Source organism: Ixodes scapularis, unplaced genomic scaffold (assembly GCF_016920785.2).
Source record: "Ixodes scapularis isolate PalLabHiFi unplaced genomic scaffold, ASM1692078v2 ptg001274l_1___fragment_1__unscaffolded, whole genome shotgun sequence".
NCBI lineage: Eukaryota > Metazoa > Arthropoda > Arachnida > Ixodida > Ixodidae > Ixodes > Ixodes scapularis.
Genome location: NW_024610129.1, coordinates 1,674,070 through 1,696,533, shown reverse-complemented (window position 1 = coordinate 1,696,533; position 22,464 = coordinate 1,674,070). Strand labels below are relative to the sequence as shown.

The following is a 22,464-nucleotide window of genomic DNA, read 5'->3' as shown; positions in this document are numbered from 1 at the left end:
TTGCGCCTCCAATGCGGGAGGCATCTTCAGTAGAGCACAGAGCGAGTGAGAGTCGCACAAAAAAGTTCGGCTATTTAGGCATAAAGTTTGTGTACACGTCCGGCAGGGGGCCACGGTTCTTGTTTACCAGCGATGAATCACTTCCGCGTTTCTCGTTCTGGATGAACCAAGATTCCAGCAGCTTCCTCGGTGCCCACCTTTTATCCCCCTCCAAGGTCGATGCCTTGTCAATGTCAAATTGGTGTCCTGACGTCCATGCGGGTCGACGAGTTCGGACTTGAAGCCGAACGCTGACAGGCTAGGCAAGGCGACAAGGTCACCGGCAGAAGCGGCCTTTCCTTTTATGCGTTGTTGATGCCCCTTCGACCTCGCCTTTTGCAAATCCTCCCCACCTGGTTTTGCGTCTTCGTGTGGCTGTCAGCGTGCTCGACAGCCGCTTTAAGCAAATCAAAAGGATGAAGCGAAACGCGTGACTCGCGTGATCTCTCTACATAAGACGCGTAGGACAAAAACGTTTGGACGAAAATTTGTCACGTGACTTTCTCTGTCACGCTGATGGGATCTCTGGGGCTGTTGTTTTCGCCGTTTGCCTTGTTATAGAAATAAGCAGGCCACGTAGGTCCGGTTTTCGAACTGGGCTCTTCAGTGTTCTGTTGCTTTCGTGCGTTGCAGACGCGGCCGTGTTTTTTCGTCGTAAACGGTCGGAATAAGTCCATGCCAATTTTTCGGTAACAGTCATTTTTTGCACCGGAGTTCGTGGAATACTGGTGATGTGTTTGCTGGACACGCTTCGACAAAAACTGCTCTTCGCCGACGACGAGACGTCAGTTGAATGTGCGCAACCTTCTTCCTCGAATGTGTTTGTGGGGTGCCTGAGTTGGATTATGCATCTCAAGGATTACATGATATCGCTCTTTTATTAGTAAGTGCACTGCAAGCATGATTCTGATAGTCGTCCTGCTTTCCTTTCATTCTCCGCGGTTTTACGTGTGATGAGTTTTGCTTGGCATGAGGACAGTGTTAATTGTATTTTATAATTTGCTTTTCGTTTTACAGAGAAGTGTGACCTTGTAAATATGTTGAGAATACACTGTGTGTAATGATAGTTGTTTAATAAACTTCTGGGAGCGATCGAAAAAATTTGTTTGTCCGTATAAGTGATTGGATATGCAACAAATGACATGCAACGTACACATACTTGCACGACGTTCGGCCAATACGAAGCAGACGCATCGTAGAGTTTTCGCACAATATTACGTGAACGCTAGGCCGGGGCGAAACAGCTGTACGGCAATACCTGCCGGGTATCAAACAGTGGTGCAAAACTGGACAGTTGAGCGATATTGGAACCGACTTTCGGCCGGCACTGGCACGATACTGCAAAGTATTGCCGTGCTGCTTGGGAACGGAGGTGATGACATCTTACTATCGTGCTTCCAACGCTTATTTATTTTATTTCTCTTCTGGGACGCGTAAAAGAGCACTTCTGTGACACACCAGAGATATTCGAAACTTGGGCTGGCCTCTCGGCTTTCTTTGCCACTTTTGGCACTTACTTGGCACTTCAGTGGGTAGCCAGGAAAGAGCCAAACTTCGGCATGCCCCGAATCGACAAATTAAGATTTACTGCGGCAGTTATGGCTCAAGTCTGGCACTTACTTTGGCACAACTGTGGCGGACCAGAGAAAAGCCAAACTCGGCGAGGCTGAAATACCGAAATTAGGCGTTGCTTTGGTAGTTATGGCTCAAGTATGGCACACTTCGGCACTCCTGTGGCGTATCAGAAAAAAACAAATTTTGGCGTGTCCGAAATACCCAAATTAGGCGTTGCTCTGGCAGTTATGGCTGAAATATTGCATCAACTTTGGCGCTCCTCTGGCGGACCAGAGAAACGCCAAACCTTAGCACGTCCCAAATACCGAAATGAGGCGTTGCTCTGGCAGCTATGGCTGAAGTATGGCACCAACTTTGGCGCTCCTCTGGCGGACCAGAGAAACGCCAAACCTTGGCACGTCCCAAATACCGAAATTAGGCGTTGCTCTGGCAGTTATGGCTGAAGTATGGCACCAACTTTGGTGCTCCTCTGGCGGACCAGAGAAACGCCAAACCTTGGCATGCCCCGAATTCCCAGTTTAGGTTTTACTATGGCAGTTATGGCTCAAATCTGGCACCAACTTTAGCGCTCCTCTGGCGGACCAGAGCAACGCCACACTTTGGCATGTCCAAAATACCCAAATTGGGCATCGCTCTGGCAGTTATAGCTCTAGTATTGCACTACTTTGGCAATCCTGTGGCGGACCCGAGAAAAGCCAAACTTTGGCACGTCCCAAATACCGAAATTAGGCGTTGCTCTGGCAGTTATGGCTGAAGTATGGCACCAACTTTGGCGCTCCTCTGGCGGACCAGAGAAACGCCAAACCTTGGCACGTCCCAAATACCGAAATTAGGCGTTGCTCTGGCAGTTATGGCTGAAGTATGGCACCAACTTTGGCGCTCCTCTGGCAGACCAGAGAAATGCCAAACCTTGGCACGCCCCGAATTCCCAGATTAGGACTTACTATGGCAGTTATGGCTCAAGTATGGCTCCAACTTTGGCACTCCTCTGGCGTACCGGAGAAGAGCCAAACTTTGGCATGCCATAGGATCGCCCAACTAAGGCTATAGTTAGGCACCGTACTTTGGCACTGATGAATGCCATGGTGCAAAAACCTAACTGCGCCAAAGTTGGGCCCTTATGTTTGCCAGACCTTTGCCCAAGTTGGGCATTCCTCTGGCGTGCTACCTGGGGAATATACCATGTACCGGACATTTTCAACAGTCTCCCTGAAAGAGTGTGGGACCTGGATTCGAAAAAAAAAGTTGAAACAAGCCCTACGAGACCTAATTTAAATCAAGTGTGCCTGCACGAACCAGATTCATCTTCTGGACGTCTTAAACTGTGCTCTAAATATTTTTTTTCTTAGGCCAGTGATGGGAGTTTTATTACAACTCAAGTACCGTGGCAGCTTGACATGGACCTGTGCTTCATTTTTTTAATATTTCGATGTATGTGTGCGTGTTCTTCATGTAATGCGACTATCCACATACCATCAACTCTGGACTCTAACTTTACCAATGCTTCAATGTTATTTTTTCTTAAAACTTGTGTGCGTGTGTTTGTGTGTCTTATGTGCTGATGCACTCTTCACAATGTTGAAATTAATTGATTTATAACTTTACTACTGGTGGTTTAGCCACACAAGCCAATTCTGGCTTCGGCAGACCCAAATCCTACTTCGTCGCATCCGAAAATAAACCATATACCGTTATTATTATTGTTACAACTAGGTGACTGGTGCGCGACCAGAAAAAATCCTCCTGGTCCGGATATCGGTTCCGGGTTCCATACCCGTACCAGGCGGATTTTTTCGGTCGCTCAACAGTCACCTAGCTGTGTTTGGAGATTTGTTTTTGTCCTCTGTCCCTCTTGTTCCCCTTCTCCAGGGATTATTTTCGTCAAAATTATTGTTGTCACGATAATGTCGGACCTCCAGGAAAGTGTGCAAACTGATTTGAGTAGTACGTAAGCGGCGGAAATTCAACGGATAAAACGTCAAATGATTTCGTCCCCTACGAAACTGTGATATTTCTGGCAAGGGTACGTTGAATCTCTTAAGTCATAAGAAAAAACTCCCGATTCTGTAATATTTTTGTTTATTTAAACACAAAGACGCAGCCTGAGAGTTGCAGAAAACTAGATGAAATTCAGCGAGGCGGCTTGAGGATCGCCGAGGCGTGTTAACGACCACAAATGTCCCTCCAAAGGATTCACATCGGGAAAGCGCAGACCGAGAAAGGCGAGGGAACACACCTGTAAAGCCGGCAAAAAAACTGCGTCACCTGCAACATGAAGAAAAGGTTCCAGGACAGGGAATTGTACGTAACGAGTGACTTGTACCTTTGTACTTTTTTCAGAAACGAAGGAACGACTTAGTTATTTCTGAGGAGAAAGCCCGAGTAGCATAATTTTGTTACTGTTTAATGAAGTAACGAGTGACGGTGTTCAGTTGGCGAGGGGGACGTCTACAACACAGTGTCCAACCTAGTTCTCACCCCGGCTGGGGCCTGTAATTTGCACAACGAGAAAACGCTTGATAGGTTATTCAAAGATGTGCACCATGATATGTCGGTGTAGCAACGGTTATCTCCGCATGAGCGCGTTCACACGCCAGAAATCATAATGACAGGAAGCTGATGCTGTTTCATAAACACAACGGATTCAGAGTAACCAGAAAATAGCGCGTTACCTTCGAGCTGAGACAAGGCGTTTCTTTTGAATCGTAGTAATGAGTAGTGTACTTAGTTCCTTTTCGAGGAAGTACTGAGTATGAGAATTTAGTTGCTATATTTCAGCCACGTGTCTGGCAGAGACATTAAATTTCCCGGTTCCTTGCCGTGCGTCGCACATGAACTGCCGCGACACAACTGAGGTGCTGCACAGCTTGCTGAACAAACTCTGCTGCACACAGCCGCCAAATTTAGAGGACAACTTTTCCGCTAAATTTATGGAAAGGTTTCTACGTTTCAGCCAGGAAATGCTGCGTACGCTTCCACGATAAAAATTCTGGAAAATCTTCACTATATTTTGGTTGAAAACAAATTTTCCGAGAAACGACTCGGATCCACGTGACGTCATGTGACACGATGCAGTCGTGCAACTTTGTGACGGTACGTGCCACGACGACTCTACATGGTTCACATCCAGGGAATCTGCTGCGAAACAACGCCGATAACGGCTTCAGGTGATTTATTTGTGTTAGAAGACTACGGAATCAATAATTTCCTACAGCGCCACATATATTTTTAACAAAATAAAAAAAAAAACTACACTGCTCGAAACCAAAACCTAGACTGTACTGAGGAGCAAGAAAAAATATCGAGGACAGAATTGGCGGAAATCACGTGGCTGTGCAACTTCTTTTTGTTTTTTTTAATCAACTTATTTAGAGCTTCTTAGAAGCCACAAAAATGTGTATCATATTTCTCTTCTATTGTTAATATTATGTGTGTGCCTTCGATGACCTAAGACTTTGATTATATTTGGTGGTTGTGTCGAAACCATAGAAAACGGCTCGTAACCGCGGAGAAGAGAGTGAGCGCGACTCAAACCGGCCAGTTCTCGATCGGCGGTTTTCGGGCGGAAAGAAAACGAATTTCGAGCCGCAAACTGTTTTTTTTTTCTCGGTACTTGGGATCTCATATGTCATGTACAAATAAAACCTTGGCGAGCAAAAATACCCTGCCAGTGCCCCTTAAAAAGGGAGCTGAAAAGGTTTTTGAATTAAAACAAACAGTAAATGTTGAGGTTTAGGCATCTATGGCTTAAATTTTATTTCGAACTTATAAATAGCAGGGTCGTAATAGCAAATTGAAAATTCGACGTCAACTTGCCTATTGCGGCGCGTCAACAGTAGGAAAGCGCTAAACTGGAGAGAAAACCATGCCAAAGTTACGTCATTAGCAAGGTCAGTTAAACCTTGCTCACCATTAACCTGACTCTGGGATGCCTTCAATGACGTCCCGACGCTCTGGACAGATAACAGGCGGAAGAGAGGGAACCCGTATTTAATTCGTTTTTTTATTTATTTGCACACCTACATCGCCTGAAGAGGCATTATAGTGGGGAAGGGCACATACATAAAATGTGTACACTACAAACACAAGATGAAACACAATTATTCAAGACGTAATGAACTGCGGTATTTAGAGGTAACATTGAATATTTTTAAAAACAGCTCTGATAATGCCGTTTCAACAATGTTCCTTGGCAGGTTATTCCAATCTTCAATGGACAGCGGGAAAAAAGAACATTCGGGAACACCAGTTCTGCTGCGAAATGGAAATTTTTTTTTAAATTATTTCTTCTCTCTGATACATAGGACGGCTCAAAAACATACTTGGACCTACTAATTGCGCTATGGATGTAACCAAACCAACAACGCGCGCGAGTTAAGGCAAGAATTCCCCATGGCTTCATTAAACTGTCGTTTTGGGTAGTGAAGAAGAACCTGTCTTTTAATTAATTTTTCCTCTAAATCTAACAGGCAAACTAACTTTAGCACAGAAGTCACGTGAAGTCAATATCCCTTAAAAAGTTAGCAGGAAACTAAATTGGTTTATAGGTCACGTGACATAAATTCTCTCGCTAAACTTAGCGGAGTAAATTAATTTCTGTGTCGGTTTCGTGACGTCGGGTCACGTGACAACAAATTTTTTTTTTTTCAAATTATAATAGGAACAATAAATTGATTTCTGGGCGACGCGACATAAATTTCCTGTTAAATTCAATGGGAAAGGTACGGACGGACGGAAAAAACGTTTGGATTGAGGATTTCGTCAAAATACATTTCATGCAGGGTGGAAATATTTAGGTAATTCAGATTTACTTGATTTACATCAGATAATTTGGACAGGGTGTTAATACCTGCCGAGGTTTTTATTTGAACATGGCCTGAGAGCCCACCTACCCAGAACACGATTTGTGGTTCAAAATTGTTTTTCTTTCCGCCCGGAAGCAGTCGCTCGAGAATTGGCAGGTTTCAGTCGCGCTCACTCTCTTTTCTATGGTCACGTGGCGGTAAAACTATGTGCACCAAATATGTTCAAAGTCGAGGGTCATCTAAGGGAGACATTCAATATTAAGAATGAAAAAGTACGTGAAATCCTTTTTCTTGGCCTCCAAAAAACTGGAAATGCGTTGATAACAAAAAAAAAAAAAATATGAGCAGATAACAGGAAGTGGTTGGAGTTCCTGAGGAACGAGAACTGTGTTTTTCAGCTCCGGTAAATAAACAAAGCATCGCAGAAAGCTCTAACTTCGTGAGAATGTGACGCTAGCGGTTCGAATAGAACTCGAAAGTTCGAGAACATGACGTCACGTAGTTCAAAAGATAATTAAGAAAGATGAATCTTCTCTATGAGCCGACGTCCAGTTAAGCCTAATATCGTCAAAACAAGAAACCACACTGTAGGCGCTTGTAGTATCTAATTCAATGGAAACACAAATTGTCAGCAGCGAAGAAAACAACATCCTCTTTCTGGCTGAAAACATTTCTTCCGTTTACCTTTCACTGAAATAAATGCGATATGCTCTCACCGTGTCATTTCTTGTTTTAACGATATTAGGCATAGGTAGACGTCGGCTCATATCGAACATTTGCTTTTTTTTATTATCTTCTGATCGAGATAATGCCTTGTTATAAAACTTTTCCTTTCTATCTCAACTGCCAGCGTCACATTTCCACAGAATGTTAGACTTCCTGGGATGCATACTTTGGCTGCCCTGGCCGAAAAAACATGGCTCGCGTTCCTCGGAAACTCTCTGTACTACATGTACACCTCATTCTTCCCCACCCCTGCTCTTCTCAATCTGTATGAGCATCGTACCGGCGTGAGGTCGTGCATTACTACTGCCTGGTGTACGTTAAAGACACCAGGCTATAGGGGTAGTACTGAACTTAGTTAAATTGCTCATCTAGAGCTGAGAGACAAGTCGCCCGTTGACGCAGACTAAGTTCAGGCCGTATAAACATACTAAGAATACTTGCTGTATCGCGTTTGCACAGATACGCCTATGCGCAGAAATGTGGCCACGGTCGGCCATCTCTAGCCATGATAATAATATGGCAGACAACGCTGTGGCGGCAGGCAGGCTGCCATAAAGATAGCCGTGGGTCTAGCAGATTGTACCATGGGTGATATTTCGTGCTTAATGTAAATCGCTCGACGAACCAAGCAGATTCTTGAAACTCAGTGGATGCGACAGAGGAAGGTCGATTATGCCGTCATGTTGTGCGGCGCGCTGTTTAAATCGCCCAGATCGCGAAAAGACAAGAACTTACCATCGGCAAGCATTCAGTGTTTTTGTGACTATCCTGGCGCGTAGTGATACGCTGGGGTAAAAATTATTTATTTGTTCCCAAGGTTTCCACGAAGTCGCCCTGCCACCCTTCAGCCAGCTGCGGGTGGAAAATGTGTACCCTATCTAACGGGCGGTAGATTGCGCCACCCTACTATTATGGTGTGGCTAGAGATAATATAACACTACCAAAAATATGGGCGATCGTGGTGGCATTGGCCGCACTCGCGGAGCGGGCGAACGCGAGTGAATCCAGCAAAGAGTCATAGTGATCAGTGGTTATTCTCAATATAGCGTCGTAGCTGGACGACGCTATACGACGCTGCACGACGAACCAACACTGCAATGGACGTGGGGCCGCTACTTGGGAAATGTTCGTCTTCCCTCGTCCCGAGTTTGTTTTATTCGTTCTTTTGCCAGTCAATGTTGCCAAAACGCTCTTCAGTTCATGTTGTTCGTAGTTCCGGCGAATCGATCTTCAAGCGCAGAACGTCGAGCCGAAGGGACATGAGTGCGAAACAATCGCACGATAATGGGTGCACGCAAGTTCGTCGTCGTTGTTGTCTGCTGCACTCGCCCAAGAAGCAGAGAAAAAAAAACGCGGTCGGCGGGAGCCACGTGACTTCTGGCATTTCCTCGTCTACATTTCTCCCTCCTCCTTAATACACATCGTCCACGGGTCTCGGCCATGAGCTTCAGTGCTCATGTTTCGGTTTCATTTTCGAGCACTTCAGTTTTTATCTTTATTAAAAGTATACCTGACTCTATAGCAAAATATAGATTGGGTAGTCTCTTGACACCATATTCAATAGCCCGGTGAAGAATAAAAAAATAAATTTTGATTGCTACGCGTTTCTTTCTCTTCGAATCACTGTAACTAGACATGGTGATTTCCTATGACTACCTGTATTTTTCAACTTGGCAGATTGACTGGTACATTCGTCTGATAACTAAAAACTATGCGGACGAAAGCGTTACTGGAAATCTAAAGTTCAATTTATTAGACCGACCTCGAGAGTCAAGTTCGTTACTCCACAACTGCAGGCAGAGATTGGGAAAACTATAACCCCGCTGGAGCTCTCAGAGAGCCCAGCACGAGACGGCCGGAGCCATCTTGTGCCATGACGCCTGTCTCCTGTGAACTACAGTTATGGAGGCGTCACGCATGCATGAAACGCTTAGTTAGATCGATCTATTAACAACATTTATTTCTGTAATCCCCGCCATATTTGACCGAAAAGAGCTTGATCTTAACTGTTCTGAATTAACCTGACACTGGAGTATAGAAGAAACATCAAAAAGTAGAAGAGATCGAAAATAGACATGGTGACGTCTAAAGAAACTTGATCTTCTTTTAGAGGGTCAGAAAAGCTTCGCTTGACGTGTCGTTCTTGTCGAAGGACATCCTTTTCTAGTTTCAACTTTTTGTTTTCGCGTTTGGATCTTGTTGGTCTAGGCCGTCATGCAGCCGATGAACTTATGGTAAGGTAGAACGAAAGCCCTATACAGCTCTTCCTTGCTTAATGATTTTTTTTCGAATGAAATAAAAAATGTGGCTGCATATAATAAATCAAATATTAAACAAACAATGCATTGTTTTAATTATTTTTTGCTGGAAAGGTTTGATTTAAACCATTATTGTAAAACTAAGCTGATTTAAATCACAATTTAAATTATATTGATTTATATTCTTCACCCTGATTTCATGCTTTAAAGAGAAGCTGAAAAGGTTCTTGAATTTGAAGAAATAGTATAGCGGAGTGAAAGCTAGGAAAAGTGGCGTCGCCAATGGGGTCAGATGATCCTTTCTCGTCACTAAGCTGACCCTCGGATGACGTCAATGACGTCACAACACTCTGGATAGGTAGCAGGTGACAGAGGGGATTGTCGTATGCCCGGAGGCGATTGCTGCACGCATATTTCAAAATAAATACCGTTTGCGTTTTCTTCTCCCGAAGATAAGTGCGATGACCAGATTACTTAGAGTGCTTGAGCTTCCCTTTGAAATAAAACGCGATGGAACGCAAAGCTGCCATCCAGAAGTCGGTCAGGTGTACTTTGCCTAAAGCCACAAAATAATACCTATGCCAAGAGTAGCGAGATTACGGTCAGTCCGCAGGTGAGCTGGTGGAAGTTTGCCAGGATGATTTTAACCCAAAACTGGAACCGAAGGAGAAGTTCCTTTTTTGACAGTGGAAAAGAAAGTAACAGGGGACAGATAGCGTCTCAAACTCCGCAAATAATTTTAATCAATCAACCTCCTTATACACAAAACTACAACCGCAACCAAACCACCGAAAATCCTGTTTTTCAAGGTCGCGCGCAGAACACTCACCCACGTTATAAAACGAACTAAGTGATGGCTGGTACAAAACACAACCACCTTTCGGTTTAGACAAAAAACCTAAACAGCTAGAGGTCACAAAAAAGTACAATGCTTTTGAACTGCGACATCAACACAGTGATACGTTTGGTTGGTTTGGGGGAATCACAGTGTGTGTGTGGTGCAGGAGCCCCGGGTAAGTCGAAGGAAGCACGCATGTCTCGTTAATATGGGCCCCGTTAATATTGATGCCCCCCTATGAGGACGCCACTTTCGTGGACAGACTGGGAAAATACATGCATTTTTGTTTCGTTATTATGGACAACTTACATTATGGACCATTTTTGTTTTACGGGAACGGAGGTGTCCATAATAACGAGACATCACTGTATCGTCCCTTTGGTCCCTGATTTTCTTGTGGGCGCAGCCATTTTTTTTTCCTGGAAAGACTGCGTTATTGGCGATAGCTAGCCTTCGAAACTCCGGATCCCTCGGCTTGGAACATGGTGTCAGGAAGTTTAAGTAATGCCGTTTCGCTTGGCGCGTCAGACTGGTTTAACACTTCCGGGGGACCGGACAGCGTTTTCCGCGATTTCGCCTAAAAGATTTTTTTTTCTTTTTTAACTGGCAACAATGATTCGTAGTACCGAGAGGGTAGAAGTGCCGTTACGCTGACCCGTATAGCTTCGCTCGTGACTCCAGGCCCAGTATATACACCAACGCGCTGCTTCCAAACAAGTCCGCTTCGGGTGCGCAGAAACCAGAATCCAGTGAAGTGAACCGTCGCGTGCGCTGTTCCGACACAGCGCCACACCAGGGGTGAGCCGTCAGAGACGCGTGTTGGTGGCATGCGGACCTCAGATCTTTTTGCTACACTGTTAGCAAGTGCCGTGTATTTGGTGAATATTTGGGGTGAAAAACACGCTATTTACACAAATTACCATAAATTTACACGATGAGTAACGGATAATACGTTCAGATATCATGCGAGGTTGTAAAAAACGTGTTTTGGTTCGGTCATACACGCATAACCGTGTAGCCGACCTCGATAACACGCATCGCCTCCGGCGACTACCGCGGCATTGCAGGCTATCGAAGCACCGGAATGCTTGGGGACACACTTAGAAAGGACCGTCGAGACAAATGCCGCCGAAAGAAACATGTCTCGGAAACAGATATGCACCAAAAGCAATTACGCCATGTCGCGGGACGTTGGCGAAACCCGCGCTTACCGTGGCTCGCCGCCATTTTCTGGTCGATGGCAATGCGGCTTCCCTCATGTCGCCCATGTTTGCATTTAGTTTAGGGCTCTTGATAATAGTTTCTTACACACCACAAATAAAGTCATGGGTCCAATTATTCGTTCCAAACAGTTAAAATGGATATAAAAAGCGTGTCCTCGATGTGAACACGTGACATTGCAGTTGGTTTCGTTTTTGCTTCAACCTTCAACTGCAAGCGATCTGGCCACGGCGCAAGTGCAACGCCGATGTACGCTGGAAGCAAGCGCCGGTTGGCTTTCGTTCTTTTTGTTTGACTGGAGAAATTTCTGGCAGTCGCTATTGTTTTGGTTTGACGGGACGCGAGAAGCTTCGCATAGAGCTTCGCAGTTTGCGAGCACATAGTGAAGACGTGACCGGAGAAGTGCCCCTGTGACGTTCCCGGAAGACGGAAAGTACCATTCGTCGTGTGTGCTTTGAAAGCGAGGGGAGTCACGGGTCCACGAGTGCGCAACCACAAGCCAAGGTTCACGACAGCGCTGCGTTCTTCGGCGATCTCGTTCTCTTTGGGGCAACACGGCGATGCGAGAAAGGGCCGAAACGTTCGTGGTGTGTGGTGCGGTGCTTGTAGGTAGAAACCCGCACTAACGCGGAGCTCATATTGGTTGTTGTGGGGTTGCGTTTGGCGGGTTTAGCCCCGTCGTCGTCAGCTGATCCGGTCCAGCTGGTCGGGGAGGACGCAGCGAGCGTTCTTAAAAGTAAATCTTCCTTCGTTCCGTTTCAAAATGTGGAAGATTCCCGACGCATACCGTGAGTAAAATGCTGCGGCCGTTTTCAACAAAATTACGTCGTTTTAATCGAACAAGGGACTTCGGATAGTTTCCCTAAATCTGCCGTTTCTATGCTTCGTGTCGTTAGACTGCATTTGCACAGCGACGTGTTCGCACAGCGACGCACACCGCTCGAGTAGATGATTCGGTCCCGCAAACGACCGGTTATACAGAATTTCAGGGAAACTTAAGACACCACCGATGTTTTCCTGTAAATCTCGTGTGACTCGTGTGAGTTTGTTGCGCTCATCATGCGGTGTGAATAAACTATAGGGCAAGATTTTCTACCTGCCCACAGATCCATGAACTGAGACCAATTTTTTACGTAGAGAACATAGTGGTTTTCCTTTACATTGGGAAAAGGCCCGAATATGTCTCTTTTCCCTCTGGCACTGCCCCAAGTTTCAAGTTGCAGTTTCAGTAGACATACCTACTAACAGGTACAAACTGCTCTAAAGCAGGTAAAAGACTGGAAAGTCAGGACGGTGCGGACACCATGTTTTGCGCTTCTCGCAAGGTGACTGACGCTTTTGCGAGGTATGCGGAATATGCAAACGATTTTGTTATGCCCTTTGTTTGCGTCTCCAGAAAAAAGAATAAGATTATTTACAAATTTAGGCGCAATCACAAGCCAAGATTTACGATAACAGTGCGTTCGCTTCGGTGGTCCGTGTAGTGGTATTATACGCTGCTTTCTGCAACACCGCGTCATGACGAAGAGCTGGAACGGTCACGGTCTGTGCTGGGCTAGCGGTTGACAGAAACCCGCATCGCCCGCATCGGCACCGAGTGCACTTGGGCTGTTGATGCTCGAGCCTTTCATACGCGGCTTGTCGCCAGCTGATCCTGCTGCTCGACGGTGAGGAAGCGGCGAGTGTGACCTCTGAAGTAAATGTAAATCCTCGTTCATCCAGTTATCCAGTGTCAAAGTGTGGAAGATGTCCAACGTGTACTGAGGGCGGGAACTACGAGCGTTTTGCCTTGCTTTTATAACCGAAACCAGAGCAGCGAGATAATTGCCTTGCGTACTCCAAAATGACGCAAGCAATATGTTTCAACAGGTCGAGTACGTCACCGCGGATGTAGGCGAGACTGTGCACTGTTTAAACGCTTGCAGTATCCACGAGTGCTACCAGAAAAACGACGTCAACAGAGAAGGAGCTCGCGATTTTAGCATAATGCAGTGCCACGGGCTCGTGAATTTTCAATGTAGCTACATAAAAATATTAAAAAAAAAAACAAAAAAAAAACGCATCAGCGCCACATTAATGATCACGAATAACACCGGTCACAAACTCCCAAGCCTCACCGCTTCGCTCGACACCAACACGACAGACGACAACAATCTGCATCAAAACGCCCCAAAAGTGAAGGCGTCTGCTCCCGTACGCGTACTACAACTAGCGGAAGTGAAGTGTTGGGCGGATGTCCTTCACAATAATATATATAAAAAATGCCTTGCGCAAGTATAATTTCCATTGATTATTGAATACGTACTGATAAAATCCCAATCATTTGTTTTTCTATCTGATTCAAGCGAGTCGGACTGCTCATAACACTGGTCGACCATGAAAATAACAAAAATTTGAACTTTTTCATGGCCGGTTTAAGATTTATTGTTAGTACATCGTTGTTTTTCGCAAAGGACTAATTTTACAGATTTTGCCTCCATACTTTTTAAATGCAAACAGTTCTTACATACTGCTGTCCATTGTGCCGTGTTCTGTGTCTTCTTCTATAAATCGGTAACGGTCAGCGACCAAAGAGCTCACCCGTACATGTCAAGCATATATACGCCGCGGGGAGAGTCCGTTGTTAGTGTTGTTAGTGTTAGGAAGTGTCGGGCGTAGTGTCGGTGTTGTGTTTGTGTATGTGTCGCTGCTGTGTCCTACGTGGTGCTCGTCTTGTCTGTGAGGTATGTAGAGTAGCAGTCTACTCGTGATAGTTCCCAGCGTATTAACCCACTCCTGCTTTTTTTTTCATTGGTTGCTAGAAATCGCACTAGGTGGCGCAAGTTACCGCCCGATTACAAGAGTTTGCTTGAGCTATTTATCCATGTAAATTCAATATTCGTTTTTTTTTTTTTTTTTTTTTTTTTTTTGGCTAGCGGTTTTGTCGTAGCTGCCGACACCACCGACCGCCGACGATGCACGTACGTACAGAGCGCGACACTGTTAGCGCGAACAAGCGATCGCCGGTTTTTCCAGTTTCTCTCTTTGTAACCAAGGGATGTCATCCAAGTTATTATTGCTACGGAAAGAGCTCATTTAGTTCTATAATGTAAGCGATAAAATTTCGTGCGCAATAATACTATTTAAAAGTAAAATGCGAAAATGCGCCGACGTCGTGTTCGCGCTAACAGTGTCGCGATGTGTACCTTTGCACGTAGCTACGTCCGCCGCTCGGAGACTGTTTACTGTGCATAAAAGACATCGAACGAGAACGAACGCGTCCTGTATGCTTTCAGTTTGGCTGAAAGGCGCGGCTGGCTGGGCTCGTCCCTCGCCTGTTCTCGGCTGCTGGCCGCCATGTTTCACAAGGAACACGTTGAACCGTGCTTCTCGGAAGGCAAACACGGTATAGCGTGTTAACTTTACACAGCACCTCATGTGTAGACGAAAAACACAGATGGCTCCGTGTAAAACGAACACGTTTCGACGTGTCCGCTATGGTTCAACGGTTTACACGTCTGGGCGTGTTATTTTTGCTAACAGGGTAGAACATTGCCATGGCACAGGTCACCCAAAAGGAAGGGGGGTTGTTGTGAACTTACGTCGAATATGAGCTTATTCAATGTCTTCCGCCGGAACGGGTGAGCTGCCGGCTTCGCCGATACAGTAAGGGGGGTCACATACGTAGCCAGTGAGGCAGCAGTGCTGATTGTCCGAGCAACAGACTGCATTCTTCAGGGGACAGCAGCCGGCATTGCACTGCGTTTCGGTGCCAGGGCATGCTCCGCCACCGGGGCGAAGTTGGCTCAGGGCTGTCGGGACAAGTTTTATTTCAGTATCAGCCACGTATCTTGGCTGCTGATACTAGACGCTGTTTGCTATATTGAACAAATTAAAAAATATCGCCTAAAACAGATATTAATGCCATGAACACTTGGGCATCGCAGTTCTTTGGGACAAAAATGTGCTTTTCGCCTGCGCATTTAGTGCCTTAAAATGCCCGAAGAAGCCAAGGTAGAACCAAAAGTGACCTTTTCGGCCCAGTCTGGGTTTTGCTCAGAATCGCCTATCAGAAGCCAGAGTTAGTTCTGGTTGTTGCAAAACGTGGGTCAAGTGAGGCGTTTGTTTCTCTAGCTTACTGCTTATGTATGCGAAAGCACATGGTGGGGTTTCCAATGAACAGCGTTTTTATATAAGAATGCTATGCAATGTGACATGCGGCGAAGAGATTTGGAATGTATGGGGTGTTTGTGAGAGATCCGAACCCGGCTTTTCGCACCGCAAAAGAAACTGGACACCGCGGAGAGCTCGAACTCCGTCAGAACGTAGCCCCAACCTTTCGAGCAAGATGCCAAGGTTTCAGCACCAACCGTGATCTTACTCAGAAGTTATAAGTGATTTTTCTTTTAATTTTAATGGTAAAATGGGGCCCACTTTTGCCCGTTTTCGGTTACGGGGGCCATAGAGCTCCATGTATACGAGAGCTCCGTGGCGCTCGGTGGGAAACGCTGCGAGTCACGCTGGGGGCGAGGCTGGCGAAGGTTAGGTGGCGCTGCGTGTATCAACTAGTGATGACGTTTGGGGTGGAAAAGGTCTTGTCTTCTAGGTTGTATTGGTTAACACCCTCCCTCCCGATCATGGCGCTACACCATTATACACCGTTTCACGATAACTTGGCGAACTGTGGAAGCTGCGGCTTCCGCGGTCCAATAAGAGCGCCGGAGCAAGGCACGTCATAACACTCCATGGTCGAGGCCACGGGGGCCTCGTTACCGCCACGGCCATAGCGCCGTCCGCGACGAAAAGTAGTTCTAGGCTTCTTTTTTTTTAAACAGCAATGGAACTCGCGCGATTCCATCTCTAACTAAAAGATACGAAGAATAAAGAATAAACAATCACAAATTAATGTGTTTTAATTATACTTGAAGCAAAAAAGTGACGCCACATCTGTATCCACTCTCGATTTTTTTTTTCTACTTGTTGCGCCGTGGCCGTTGCTGACCGCAGCCGTGCAATCGGCCGTTTCCACTCAAAACATCGCATTGCGCCCTGGCATTAGCACCTGACACCAATTCGCGGCTAAATTGAGCGTATGGTTGTCTCATGAACTGTTCCCGAAGTGCTCGCTATTCTAGCGGACGGAAATGTTGCTGCTGTGGACGTTCATCCGAAGTTAGTTGGTTTCGGAGCAGGCGACTCTTGGCTAGCAGACGACAGGCGGTTCCTCCGGGCCACGCGCCTCGCATTTGGTGTAGTGACACACATTCTCCCCTTTCGTCTAGTCACGTGCATCTCTCTAACGTTCTCATTGGACCGCAGAGCCGTAGCCTCCACAGTTTGAAAAGTTATCATGAAACAGAGTATTGTCACGCACGCTATGACGTTTGGGTGTGATTAAAACAAAAAAAAGGGGGGGATGTCTTAGTTGGAATGGTTTGTATACACCACTGACACCCTTTTCAAATGTAGATCTTAATAATTTTGAAAACACGTTCTGCGCTGACACCAGGGAGTTCGAGCAGATAGTTTCTATGCCTCCGATAACGATACCTGATAGCGATGCGAGGCATACTCAAAGAGTATCGTTATCAGAGGTATTGAAACGACATACTAAAATTCTTTATTGCCCTTCGCTGCTCAAGGTTCGGTATTAGTGGAGCTGTCAAAGTGCGACCTGAGATACGTATTGGGAATCTAAACTCGGCGTACGGCGTTTCTAGTTTTTAAAGAGATATCATGTGGCACGTACCGATAATGGCAAAGAGCACACCAGCTATAACTCTCCTCGGTGTCATGATCTGCAACATATGAAATATTTATGAGGTTGTGTCGAGCGACAATAGATTAACCTCAAGATATCTTACCACGTGCTCGCCTGGCGATAAAGCGAGTCCCGAAAGGGAGATAAAATACATAGGTGAAATATTTTTCTTCGTAGTATAAAACCTGTCTGCGTAACTTTTTTTTTGTATTCCTTCATTTGTTAGGTTAACAAAGGTGTCTGCTTAGAACTTCACATTTTGGTTAAAAAAATAGGCAAGAGTTAAAAAAAAACACTGCTCCTCGTGCAGAAAAAAAAAATTAGCTCTAGCAATAATTTAATTTCAGAAGGACGAGAGTTCCTCGACAGTTTTCCTGGCGTTTCAACAAAAACAACACCAAACAGCGACGAATCATTAAATGACTCTCCGGCCTCCATTGAGCTGTCGACAGTTCAAGGGTATGTGGAGGATCTTACCGTCGCTCCCCAGCGAACGAGATATTGCTTAATAAGGAGGCTGAAGCAAAGATGCCTGAGAAGTAAGGCACGCCCTGCATTTATTGAGCTGTCAGTGACAACGGCCGCCTGGGTATTGCTATGCCCCTGTCATTTGAGTGAGTGAAAGTACCAACTTACTTTGGAAGATTTCGATTAAGTGCCTGCACAATATTTACCCCAGAAGACGCTCTTCTCGTCAGCTGGTAGCATGCAGTCGGGGCTCCGACCCTTTATAGTCTGTAGCAGCTTTACAACAGCAGGACAGCTCCCTGCTCGCCATGATTGGTGGTTTCCCCCTCCGCACTCTCCTTCTCTGCAAGGTTCGCTCTGCGAACCGTTCAATGCGATTCGAAAGGAAGAGGGTTTTGTCGGAGCATCTGTTCCGCTATTGCTATAGCCTGCTACAGACTACAGCTCTCGTGGTTTTCAAAGCGAGCAATCAAACAAAAACGCGGTGATAAAAACTAAAGTGTAGGCATGACGAGAAAAATACGTTGATGAAATGCCTTTCCTACCTTGTGAAATCTATGAAAGTGGAATCTAACCATTAATTTTATTACTTTTTTATTTCTGCCTTTGATGATTCGTTGAGGTCTCAGAGGGTCCCACTAGCACGTGTATTGGACTGAAGCAGCCTCAGGAACAGCAGCATTCTTTTTTTTTTTTTTTAGTAAACTGAGATTTTTAATTTTGAAGATTTCAACGTACCTCAACAGGTACAGCCACATAACCGGTAAAGTAAGAGAAATCCTTGTTCACCGATGGTAGTAATTTTAACAAAAAATAAAAAAAATACGACTGTTCAACGGTTGCTTTAAGAACGCAGTGTGAGACGGTTTTAACGTCGGAAACGTTTGCAGTTTGGACGCTATATATTGCCTGTCTTGGCAAGAAGAGAAAACACGCCACCTTGCCTTAATATCCCAATTTTACTTTGTATTTCCAAAGGAAAAAAACAGACTATTTCTCGATCGGCGGCTGTCATCGCGGTCCTGGAAACCACAATCTGACGTCATCAAGGGGTAGCTTAGTGAGCAGTGGAATGTTTTACTCAGTTGATGAATACGTTTTAAAGTATCTTTTAGTTTAATATTAAATGTGTTGAAAGCTTGTTACTATTGCCACCCAACACTTACTAAATTTCTATGGGCCTATTCACCCCAAATAAACAAGACCATCTCTCCTCTACTATCGGCCACTACCGGCGATGCTGGCCGGGTGCGGTGTGCTGTTGTGACCGAACCGTAGCTTGAAAAGTCAAGAATCGCAGAAAGCGTTGAAGACAAAACTCAATCGCAAACTTGATGTACCCTTAATGACGGCACGATGCAGGTGACGCGAGAGAGAAGGTATAAGAGTTCGGAATACCACAAAGATTATTGTGTTTCATTTTTTTTACCCAAAAACGTAACGCGCCAAAACAAAAATAGTTTCTTTCTTTAATGCTAGAAGTGAGAGACACTATTCCGCCCATACGCTAAAATATTTTACACGCTTTGGGGTGTAAAAACGCTGTTCCAGTGACTTTCCACCATTACTAAACCCTTTCAGTACCGTTACTGCACCATAATACGCCCTTTTCGATCATAGAATAGGGTTATGTTGCATTTAACACCCTTTATCTTAAACGGTGTAAAAAAAAAAGGTTGCAAGAAGATATATGGTGAGGCGAACAACACTTTCGCCGCAATGACATCCGTTTTAGCGAGGTTGTTTTAGTGACGATCTCGACTAACGCAAGCCTCTACCAATGCTCTTTACTGAAGAAACATTTCTGAACTTAGATATATTATGCATTAAGCGAAATGTTGACGAAAACAAAAAAACCGAAGAAAAAACAAAGGCAACTCTGAATGTGTGTCTTTGAATAGTTGAGTATATATAAGGGGGTGAACCAGTCAGCAGGGTAATGGCTCCGCTTTCGTGCGTGATCTATTACGCCCGTACTTGCTGTTTCTGTGCGTGTGTGAGGACTGTATGTGGGGTTTGTTCTTTGCAAACTTGTTGCCCGCAAGAATATCCCTAGGATGCTGCTAACATCGCAAGCTATCCTCCCTATTCGTAGGGCGTACGCAAGCACCCTAACACTGTTCCGAAGACTTACACCAATGTTGTTTTGGTGTTAAACCAACACACGTAGTGTGTTACATCAATAGCCTAAGGGTGTTATGTATTTAGTGTGCAAATCCGAAAATCAACGCAGTGCCTTTCCAAACAGCCTTACGACTGACCCCGGGAATTAACAGGAGGGGTGTCATGAAGAGGTGCGTTGATTGGTTTGTTTCGTTATATTTGGCTTTTCGTTGAACCCTAATACGAATCCCCAAACCCCTGGTGCGCCGTACAATTAACGTGTAGAGTGCAAAGCCCTATCGAAAAATCTAATTGGTATGAGAAATTTCTGTGTCCAATAAACACATATGAATGATACAAGATATGTATGAACCATATGAGAATAGTACAGTATAAAAACCAGGGATGGGCAGTATTTCAAATACAAGTATTTGAAATACGTATTTCAAATGCTTTGTGTATTCTGCATTTGTATTTATTTACAAATTGGGTAATGTATTTGACGTCTGTATTTAAATACTAAAACGTGGGTATTTCAAATACAATTGTAATTAAATACAATTTTGTGGGCGAAAATACATCCCTCAAATTTATTGTCACTGTCCAGAGCAGTAAGAAAACTGCGTTCTGCACCGAATGCAGTCTCTCTCAATCAAGCACAAGCGTTTAGTGACTTTGTGATTACGGTGCTAGTCCAGGGCAAGAATAGTGACGAAATCGACGTTCACAGGCAGACTGGCTAAATAAGTGCCTGTGACAACTTCTAATGCTTTCCAGCCTGATTTCCATCCATATTTTTGGATGGAAACCTCAAAAGTTCACCAATTAACTTCGGTACATCAAGTCGCCTCGCCCTGTGTTCCACTATCTGCTACCACCCCCCTCCGAAAGCAGGCAAGTTCCCGATTCGGAAAGCAGTTGAAGAGTTGCGGCGGGGGCAACTCAAATTGCTCGAATCAGACAAGACCAGTGTTTTCGTGGTCGAATCAAAGAACCTATGAAGAGAAGGTCACGAATGCACTGGAAAAGAACTTTGATCAACTAAAGAAGAGGCCATCTGGATCTCTGCGCGCAGAGGCAAAAAGACTGTCGCACTTTGATGAATCTGCCCGCTCTCAAGAAAACACTCGGTTCACCTGCAAAACAGTATTTTTCCGTATTTTTCACAGCCAAGACGCATAAGGAAGGCGTGCCGCTCAGAAGCATCGTATCTGAAAGAGGCTGCTGGCAGAAACCCTTGGCCTTATTTCTACAAAAACATCTCTCCACGGTGACGCTCCTCCTGCGCTTTAGAATTTCAAACTCCACAGATCTTATCTCGCACCTTTCCCCCCTACACTCCACCACCCAGCCACTCTCCATGTTTTCTTTAGACATAGAAGAGCTTTACTACAGCCTAGACCCCCGTATTCTCTTGAATTCCGTGTCTGGATCCATGAACATGGTCTCTGTATGTTTCAAAATACCTCAGGGATCACAGTTAAGGATTTCACAGATCTCCTTGCCTTATACCTTCAGCCAACTCTCGTTGAATACAACGGCAACATATTAAGACAAAAGAATGGTGTTTGTATAGGCTCCTGCCTAGCCCCAATACTCAGTCAAGTCTTTCTCATGTACGTAGACCGATCAATTAAGTCCCGACTGGATGTTTTCGCCCCCGAATACCGAGTGTTTCGATACGTAGATGACTATCTTGTTATTCATCCGACCTCCATCTCCTCACGGGCCATTTGTGAAGCGTTCGATTCCTGCTCGTCGGGTCTTAGGTTTACAAGTGAAGAACCAACAGAAGACGGACTCCAGTATCTGGATTTAAGGCTTTATCTTCATCCACAAGGCATATGCTGGAGTTTCCAGCAACGTTAAAAAAAAAAAAAATATGAAAGCCGTTTACAATTCCCTGTAACGCCGGTTAGAGCGCAGCTCTTGAGGAGGAAGATGGATGCGTACTGAGGGATAGGTGACTCCTTGAGGTCACGTGACCAGGGGGTCACGTGACCTCAGGGGTCACGTGACCTCAGGGGGTCACGTGACCTCGCGGTTACGCCGACGGCGACGGCGACGCCGACGCCGACGCCGCTCAAGCCGGAAACGGGCCCCTAATGGCGCGTTCACACTGGAAGCGGATCCGCGTTCGCGAAGCGGATCCGCGCGTTCTCAACCGCAAAGCGGCTAGGATCGAGCGGTTGGAGCGGGTTTTGACCAACCGCTTCGGGACCGATTTCTCCCAACCGCTTTCACGAACCGCAAAGCGGCAACCAACCACAACGCGACGCTGACGTGACGTCAGTGACTTTCGAAACAAGATGGCACCTGTCGCTGGAGAGGCGTCCAAGGCGCTGTAGTCCTAGCTTTCGACAAATGAACGGAGAAACTTGATGTTCACGTCCGTCATTTGAATGCGCCGCGAAAAGAATTGACTCGTAATTTTAACGGGCTTCGCACCGGTGATTTGGTTCGGGTAAGAGTTTGTTCATTATTCCGAGTGCCACAGCCCAAGCTCGCTGCCTTGTTAATCTCTGCCAGTAGAACGTCGGAACCCGCCCCTGATCGACCGAAATGTCAGCCTTTCTACCCACTAAGATAGTCGCGTGAACTATTGAAAGCTTTCGACATCGTGCATGACCACCACGAAGACCGATAGAGACGTCGTGAACTCGATTGCGTAGCCAACGCACTACCGCGGAG

The 22,464-nt window shown here is 45.5% G+C and overlaps 1 long non-coding RNA gene across 1 annotated transcript; it reads right to left on the bottom strand.

Moving 5' to 3' along the window:
- Positions 1–3,790: 3,790 nt before the first annotated feature.
- Positions 3,791–17,908, bottom strand: LOC121832969. Its single transcript, XR_006077246.1, has 4 exons — positions 17,839–17,908; positions 17,191–17,239; positions 15,044–15,253; positions 3,791–3,850 (listed from the first exon to the last, which is right to left on the bottom strand). It is a non-coding gene; the product is annotated as an uncharacterized LOC121832969 (long non-coding RNA).
- Between the last annotated feature and the right edge of the window lie 4,556 nt (positions 17,909–22,464).